This window comes from Dreissena polymorpha, chromosome 9 (genome assembly GCF_020536995.1).
Source record: "Dreissena polymorpha isolate Duluth1 chromosome 9, UMN_Dpol_1.0, whole genome shotgun sequence".
Classification (NCBI taxonomy): Eukaryota; Metazoa; Mollusca; class Bivalvia; order Myida; family Dreissenidae; genus Dreissena; species Dreissena polymorpha.
This window is the reverse complement of record NC_068363.1, coordinates 63225144-63233444: the sequence shown is the minus strand read 5'-3', so window position 1 is coordinate 63233444 and position 8301 is coordinate 63225144.

Sequence of the window (8301 nt, the reverse complement as noted above, 5' to 3'; positions counted from 1 at the left end):
GAGCATATAGAGGTACGTGCGTGGTTACAATAGTTGTCACTATACAGAGCATATAGAGGTACGTGTGTGGTTACAATAGTTGTCACTATACAGAGCATATAGAGCTATGTGCGTGGTTACAATAGTTGTCACTATACAGAGCATATAGAGGTACGTGCGTGGTTACAATAGTTGTCACTATACAGAGCATATAGAGGTACGTGCGTGGTAACAATAGTTGTTACTATACAGAGCATATAGAGCTACGTGCGTGGTTACAATAGTTGTCACTATACAGAGCATATAGAGCTACGTGCGTGGTTACAATAGTTGTCGCTATACAGAGCATATAGAGCTACGTGCGTGGTGACAATAGTTGTCACTATACAGAGCATATAGAGCTACGTACGTGGTTACAATAGTTGTCACTATACAGAGCATATAGAGCTATGTGCGTGGTTACACTAGTTGTCACTATACAGAGCATATAGAGCTACGTGCGTGGTTACACTAGTTGTCACTATACAGAGCATATAGAGCTACGTAAAGGCTACAACAGTTGTCGCTATACAGAGCATAGAGAGCCACGTGCGTGGTTACCATAGTTGTCACTATACAGAACATATAGAACTATGTGCGTGGTTACAATAGTTGTCACTATACAGAGCATATAGAGCTATGTGCGTGGTTAGCCTAGTAACCAAATCGCTAGACAGAGCATATCAAGCTACGTGCGTAACACTAATTGTCGCTATACATAGCGCGTTAAGGCTACGTGCGTGGTTACAGTAGTTGTCACTTTACAGAGCATATAGAGCTACGTGCATGGTTACAGTAGTTGTCACTTTACAGAGCATATAGAGCTACGTGCGTGGTTACACGCTATACATGTCGCTATACAGAGCATATAGAGCTACGTGCGTAACACTAATTGCCGCTATACATAGCGCGTTAAGGCTACGTGCGTGGTTACACTGGTTGTCACTATGCAGAGCATATAGATCTACGTGCGTGGTTACACTAGCTGTCACTATGCCGAGCATATAAAGCTACGTGCGTGGTTACAAAAGTTGTCACTAGACAGAGCATATAGAGCTGCGTGCGTGGTAACACTAGTTGTCGCTATACAGAGCATTTAACGCTACGTAGGTGGTTAAAATATATGTCAATATACAGAGCATAGAGAGCTATGTGCGTGGTTACAATAGTTGTCACTATACAGAGCATATAGAGCTACGTGCGTGGTTACAATAGTTGTCACTATACAGAGCATATAGAGCAACGTGCGTGGTTACACTAGTTGTCGCTAGACAGAGCATATAGAGCTTCGTGTTTGGTAACAATAGTTGTCGCTATACAGAGCATATAACGCTACGTGCGTGGTAAAATAGTTGTCGATATACCGATACAGAACATATAGAGCTACGTACGTGGTTGAAATAGTTGTCGCTATGTATACAGAGCATAAATAGGTACGTTCGTAGTTACAATAGTTGTCGCTATATAGTGCATATAGAGCTACGTGTATGGTTACAATAGTTGTCTTTATACAGTGCATATAAAGCTACGTGCCTGGTAACAATAATTGTCGCTGTACAACTTTTGTTACTTTTGTAAATTTTGGCTTGTACATTGTATTACTACTTTACTATACAAAATGTTATAAGACTGTGTACGACGCGCGTTGAACTAGAGCCAAACTTTCTGCTTTGATATAAAGAGCACTATCTATGTTCATGTGTGTTGTCCATATGATTTACTTTTCTAACTTTATTTTATAACGATATTGTCCACTTTTGAAAATAAAATGAATTTACGGTGTTTACAAACCAACCAAGCCGAAAGTGAAACTGGATACATTACGTTTTGCGATGTAAACACTAAATATTTGTTCAGTTTAAGAAAGCGAAACGATTTCAGAAGATAAACTATCTATGCAATACAGACTATAATTCTACGTTCTCGTCCTTTCGTGCTCCTTAACTATTTATACCGCTGTACATATGCAGTACTAAATAAGTCTCAATGCATACAATTTTAACTGTGTACCCCCCCTACATGCATGGCTAATAACTACCTACCTGGATTATTAGATGCAAATTCACTTTTTACAGGTATACTAGATTATGAAAGACTGACACCTCATCTCCAGAGGCGTAGTGAAAGTATTCGGCGCCCGTGTACAATCTATAAATTGTGCGCACCACCCATCTCCTCATGAATCATTGGAATATAGCATGCGGTGCCATTGAAAAATAAGAGCACAATAGTCGATAACATAATAACACTATCACCAAACAAGGCAAAGGTCTACGACGCACAACGGACGACGCACGATGGAAAAAAAGGCGAACACAAGCGACACGATATGAAAATAATTTGGAGGAAACTAAATGTATACTTTTACAACGACAACAATGATGATATTAAGTCTTTTTTTCAACAGCCACCCAATGCGCCCATTAAAAAATTCTTCATACTTAATTGATTTTTTTCGGCCCCATGCCCTCAAAGTTGTCAATGATAGCATCAAAATCTATTGTTCAACTGTTTCCTTAGTTTAAGTGCAATATCACAGAGGCGATCTGTCCCACCGATGCCCTGAGATTTGAGAGAATTGGCTTAAGTTTGCCAAAGTAACGCCGCTCACAACTAGCTATTGATACTGAAATGGTTAAAATAATTTGCAGAGAAATGCGCAAATTGGGAAGACATCATTACCATACGACTCAATGAAAGAAATACGTTTCAAAGGTGTCGATGGTAAGGCATATTACCTCTCGTAGTAAGCTACATTGTTCAGTCCTCAATCTGGTTGAACAGTTCTTTGCATTCAATATCATTGCCAAAACAATTTGCTTAATCAAAGAAATTACGTTATCTTTCAATGTAAATGCGAAAACATCGCCACTTTATTACGGCAATATGTGAATATGTAAAACACACACATGGATTCTTCACGTGAAGATTGAGCACATTCTTACAAAATACGGCCGCATTAAATCGCCGATCTCTTCTTTATATAAAACGTTCAATAGATTGAACCTAAACCACCTATCTACTTATTCTTTACAAAACATACTTTCTTAAATGGACATTTTCACGTTCTGGAAAATTGACAAAATTAAAAAACAAGTGTTTCAGACTCGCACATTTTCGTTGTAGTTATGATATTTGTGAGGAAACAGTAATACTGTACATTCACCATGCTCTAAAATATCCAGTATAGGCATCTTTTGACGATTTAAAAACCTGAAAATTATGAAGCGCTGCAACATCGATCAAATATAGTTTTTACTGGTTCCCGCTATCATGCACTCTAAGGCAACACTTTTATATTATGTTCGTTTTTACTAAGATCCGTGGGGGGGGGGGGGGTAACTTCCTATATACGGGTATGGAGGAAAATATGGGGGGGGGGGTGTTTTTCGACTACCATTATAGATATGGGTATGGTTTTGAGCATCTAAGTATAGATATGTGTATTGCAATCAGAAATTTGCTTGTATATTAATGCATAACGAATTTTGCTTGTGTAAAAATGCATATAGATTTGCAAGTATCAGTATCAAAATGGATATGATAGATTTCATTATTGTATATAGATGGGTATAAAAAAGTAAAGTTCAGTAGAGAAAGATGCAGAAACTTGACTGTTTTTATCGGTTTGTACAATTTTGACGGACGGGATTGTGTGCATATTTTCATTTCCTGTGGAAGAATGCAGTTTGCTGGTTGACGGTAAAACGGCCTCATTATTAGGCTGTACAGATCGCCCAGGGCCCGGTTTAATGAGAGCGACCATGGTCGAGTAAGTATGGTTGTACCAGCGAATAATCGTCGTGCGACGATAACCGGGTTTAATGGAGAGCGACGATCGTCAGTCGACCGCGCGTTGTTCGACGTACTGTCGAGCGACCGCAGTCCACCCCTCACACCACGACTGCTTGTCGCTTGACTGTTCGTCGCTTGACGCTTTGTCGGCAACCAAAACCCGTGCAAAATGACTGACCACTCCGTTGTGCGAACACAGTCACGGCAACTTGCTCCTTGAACGCGACGAGTGGTCAGTTGGCGGACGACGAGCGTCGGTCGACCACTCAGTCGCGCGACTACAGTAGGATGTTGTAGTTTTTCATTCAACCGGCCCCAGGTTGGCCGATAAGCTTCGGGGCGCAGGACTTCGCCACGCCGTCTGTATCGCTTCCATTGGTTTTCTCGGAAGTAACGATTGGGGAGGCTATAGCTGCGTTTGAGTCGCAATCGCCGCGTTTGGTGATCCCTGATTTACTAGTGGCAACGGTGTCGCTAATGGAATGGGCAGTGGTGGGAGAATGTACCTCAGATGGATGCAGTTTTGACTGGTCAAAATTTCCTGGACTTAACGGGAACAGTCAACAACGTTTGAACCAATGGATCACGTTCTCAATCTTTGTGACATCTTCCCAACATTTTCGGAAAATAACTGGAATTTGCCTTTTATTGAAACTTGGGCCTAGATATTCTGTTAGCCAGTACTTAACTTTTCTTGTGTTGAAATGGGTCCGCTTTTTCAAAGGTATCGTATACAAATGGGTCTGCTTTTTCAAAAATCTTGTATAAAAATGGGTCACATTTCGGAAGTCTCAGTGAGACACCCCTACCCTAAAATTTGGGTAGTTGACCCCCCCCCTCCCCCCCGGGCTAAACTCGTTTAACAATTTGTGTACGTAGGTCGGCTTTTGTTTTGTTATTTATAAGGAATTTTTGTCCCGACTTCAATAAAATTGTTCAATGACAGAGATGTTTTAAATCATTTTGTTACATTATTTCTTTATATGAAAACCTTTATTGAAAAAAATACAGCGGTTTAACCTGGAATACCAAGTGCCGGCACCTACAATTAAGTTTGGTGGACTAGTTTGGTTGGTAACTAGTGGAAACAAACAACACTTTATTTGCGTAATGTTCATTTCACCGTATAAAAGCATTATAACCCTTGACTAAACAATGTGTCGCTATCTATTCCCGTGCTCGTCTGTGAAAGGTCATCCTCTAAATTCAAGGTCAAGGTCATTAATTTTCGTTTCAATACGTCACTTCGTCACGCCTGGTTGAATTGTTATTTACCTTCGGATCAGTATTCCACTCGATGACTTATGATGGTAGAAATACTAACGAACTGTATGTTTTGTGGCTAGAATTTGCTAACTTTACATGAATCATTCATGCACAATACAATTCGGCAATGCTTTTTTTTAATTTTCGTTTCAATACGTCACTTCACCACGCCTGCTTGAATTGTTATTTAACTTCGGATCAGTATTTCCCTCGATGACTAATGATGGTAGAAATACTAAAGAACTGTATGTTTTAGTGGCTAGAGTCTGCTAACTTTGCATGAACAATACAATTCGGCAATGCTTTTCATTCAAGTAAGCCTTACTCACAACTGTTCTACTTACGCGTGGGCCAAGCGAATGTATCACAATTGCTTTAGAAAACTAAGAAAAAGCACCTCTCTAAAATGCGTGTCTTTCTCTGGCTTTGTCTCAGAACGCGTGCATCGCTGTCGTATTTCCAGAAAGAGGCCACCGGTAAGCTCAGAACCGGTTCTTCATTGGCTGGTCCCCATTCGCTCTATCTGGAAGACTGGTGGAAGTCAAACACAAATACAATGAATCCTCTTCGGGCGCCCTCTCATGATGGCGTCTGGGGCAAATTGCCCCCCTCCCCTGCCCTTCCCTCGCTACGCCTCTGCTCATCTCCCCAATTATACTTTGTGTGGCTCATTCTCAGCACAAACCCATTCAGAGAGAAAACTTCGGTGTAAAAAGACCACTGGATTTGACAATTCTGACTGACCAAGAAAAAGACCACTGGATTTGACAATTCTGGCTGACCAAGAAATGTTATCAGTTAATATAAATAACACTTCCAGTTAAAAATACATTGTATATTAAATATGACATTGTCTTACAAAGAAAATAATACAAAGGTTGATATTTTCAATATTGACCGTTACAATTTGATACTGTTTAAGCTTCTCAGTATACTGTGTCTTAACCCTTTACCACTTAGATATGTTTTTTTAACACATTTGTAGTCCCTAAAAAAGATAAATTTATTTAAAGACCGATCTTATTGGATTAAAGTTTTAAAGGCTTTATTTCCAAAAATAGATACTGCAGCAACTCGCAGGCTGTTCTGGTTTTATGCTCTTTGCACATGGCCATTTTTACTTTGCTTCTGAGTGGGAAAGGGTTAAAATAAAAAATCCTAAATTATGCAGTAGAAACATACATATTTTTATTACCAGTTTTACAAGTATATATTCATATAGCATAATATATTTTTATTAATGGTCAACTAATTTAAGTTTACTGATAGATCTATGGTTTGATTTGAGTTTTTTCTATTGGAACCAAGTTTACATCACATTAGCTAGAGACGTAGACATCTATGTATCTGCACAGGGACCTATACAAATTTGTTTGTATAGGTCCCTGATCTGCATAAGCTAATTGCTTGTCTGTAAGCACTTTATAAATCATGGATTACAATTTTACTGAGTCAGCCTAAATATTTATATTAAAAGTGTTTAAGCAGAGATTTACATGTGTACATTTTAATTGAAGATGCAGCACGATTATAAGGATAAATGTATAAATTAATAACGAATCAATAACAAAAACAAATAGTGCATTTTTTCAGTTTTTTTGTGAAAGGATTTGAAGCAATTGTGTGTTTGTGAACTATAATTTATGAAAATTTGAATTAATAGATCAAACTTTGAATGGGCATCATTTAGTTGATTTTCTCAGACAAAACTGTTAATTTCCTATTCAGAATGTATTATTGTAATAGTCATTCTATTATTACAAGAAGTACAACAAGCTATTTTCCATGACTTTTTAATTAATAGTATTTGTAATGGCATATTTTATCATTCGACTGAATTTATAAACTGTGTTCATGCAAGCATGGACAAGGTTTCATTTTTTTGACTATTAAAAAATCATATTAAACATGAAATTTTGATGTAGCATAGGTTTTACATGCAAGTGTCTATTACACTTATAAATTATAAGGAAAAATGCCCCGCCCCTTGGAAGCCATGTTTTGCAAGCAAACGTAACCATTTTCAAACTCATCCAAGATATCATTGAGACAAATCTTCTGACCAAATTTCATGAAGATTGGACAATAAATGTGACCCCTAGAGTGTTAACTAAGTTTTACTAAAGCCATATATAGCCATATCAGGAAAAATGCCCCGCCCTCTGGTGACAATGTTTTTTAAGCAACCTTTTTAAACCCAACCGTCGTATCCAGAAAACACATGATCTGACCAAATTTCATGAAGATTGGACCAAAAATGTGACTTCTAGAGTGTTCATATGTTTTCACTGTAAACAAATAGAGAAAACTGCCCCGCCCCCTGGCGGTCATGTTTTTTCACCGATCTGGACCATTTTCAATCCTGTCTGAGATATTAATGAAACCAATGTTTTAAGCAAGTTTCATGATGATTGGGCAACAATTGTGACTTCAAGAGTGTTCACAAGGTTTCTCTATAGCCATATAAGGAATACTGCCCCGCCCCCTGGTGGCCATGTTTTCCAACGGACCAGAACCATTTTTGAACTTGACCAACATATCATTTAGACAAACATTTTGACAAGGTTACATGAAGATTGGGCATCAAATGTGACTTCTACAGTGTTCACAAGGTTTTTCTTTTTTTTAACCTATTTTGACCCAGCATGACCCAGTTCGAACTCAGTCGAGGTATCAATGGGACAAATGTTCTGACCAAGTTTCATGAAGATCGGACAATAAATGTGGCCTCTTGAGTGTTCACAAGGCAAAATGTGCACGCCGCACTACTCACGATGGACAAGAAGGGATTACAGAAGCTCACCATGAGCACGTTGTGCTCAGGCGAGCTATAAAACACCATGTGTGTCAGACGTCCCACAGATGTCATGGCAATAGGAAATTCATGGAAAATTTCACACTTGAAGGAGGTGTATGTAGAAGGGTTCGATATAAGGAGAACTTATACTGCCTTGCTATATGAGCTAGCTTTTATAGCGACACAGTAGTTTCTGCCTGATTTGGAACCGGGAGGTTCCGGGTTCGATTTCCATGGTTGTCGGGGATTTTTCTGGCTGGGTTACACAAGTATTGTTGATTTGGGGCTAATAATCCTGGAGCCAAAATTGACCCAGGTTTAAGGCCGAGGCCAAATAAGCATGATCCTGCTATACACTGAACAAGTATTGGTTCTACCGAAGAAACAGGATTGAGTGTTCTAGTAAGCTTCAGCCTTTCAGTGCA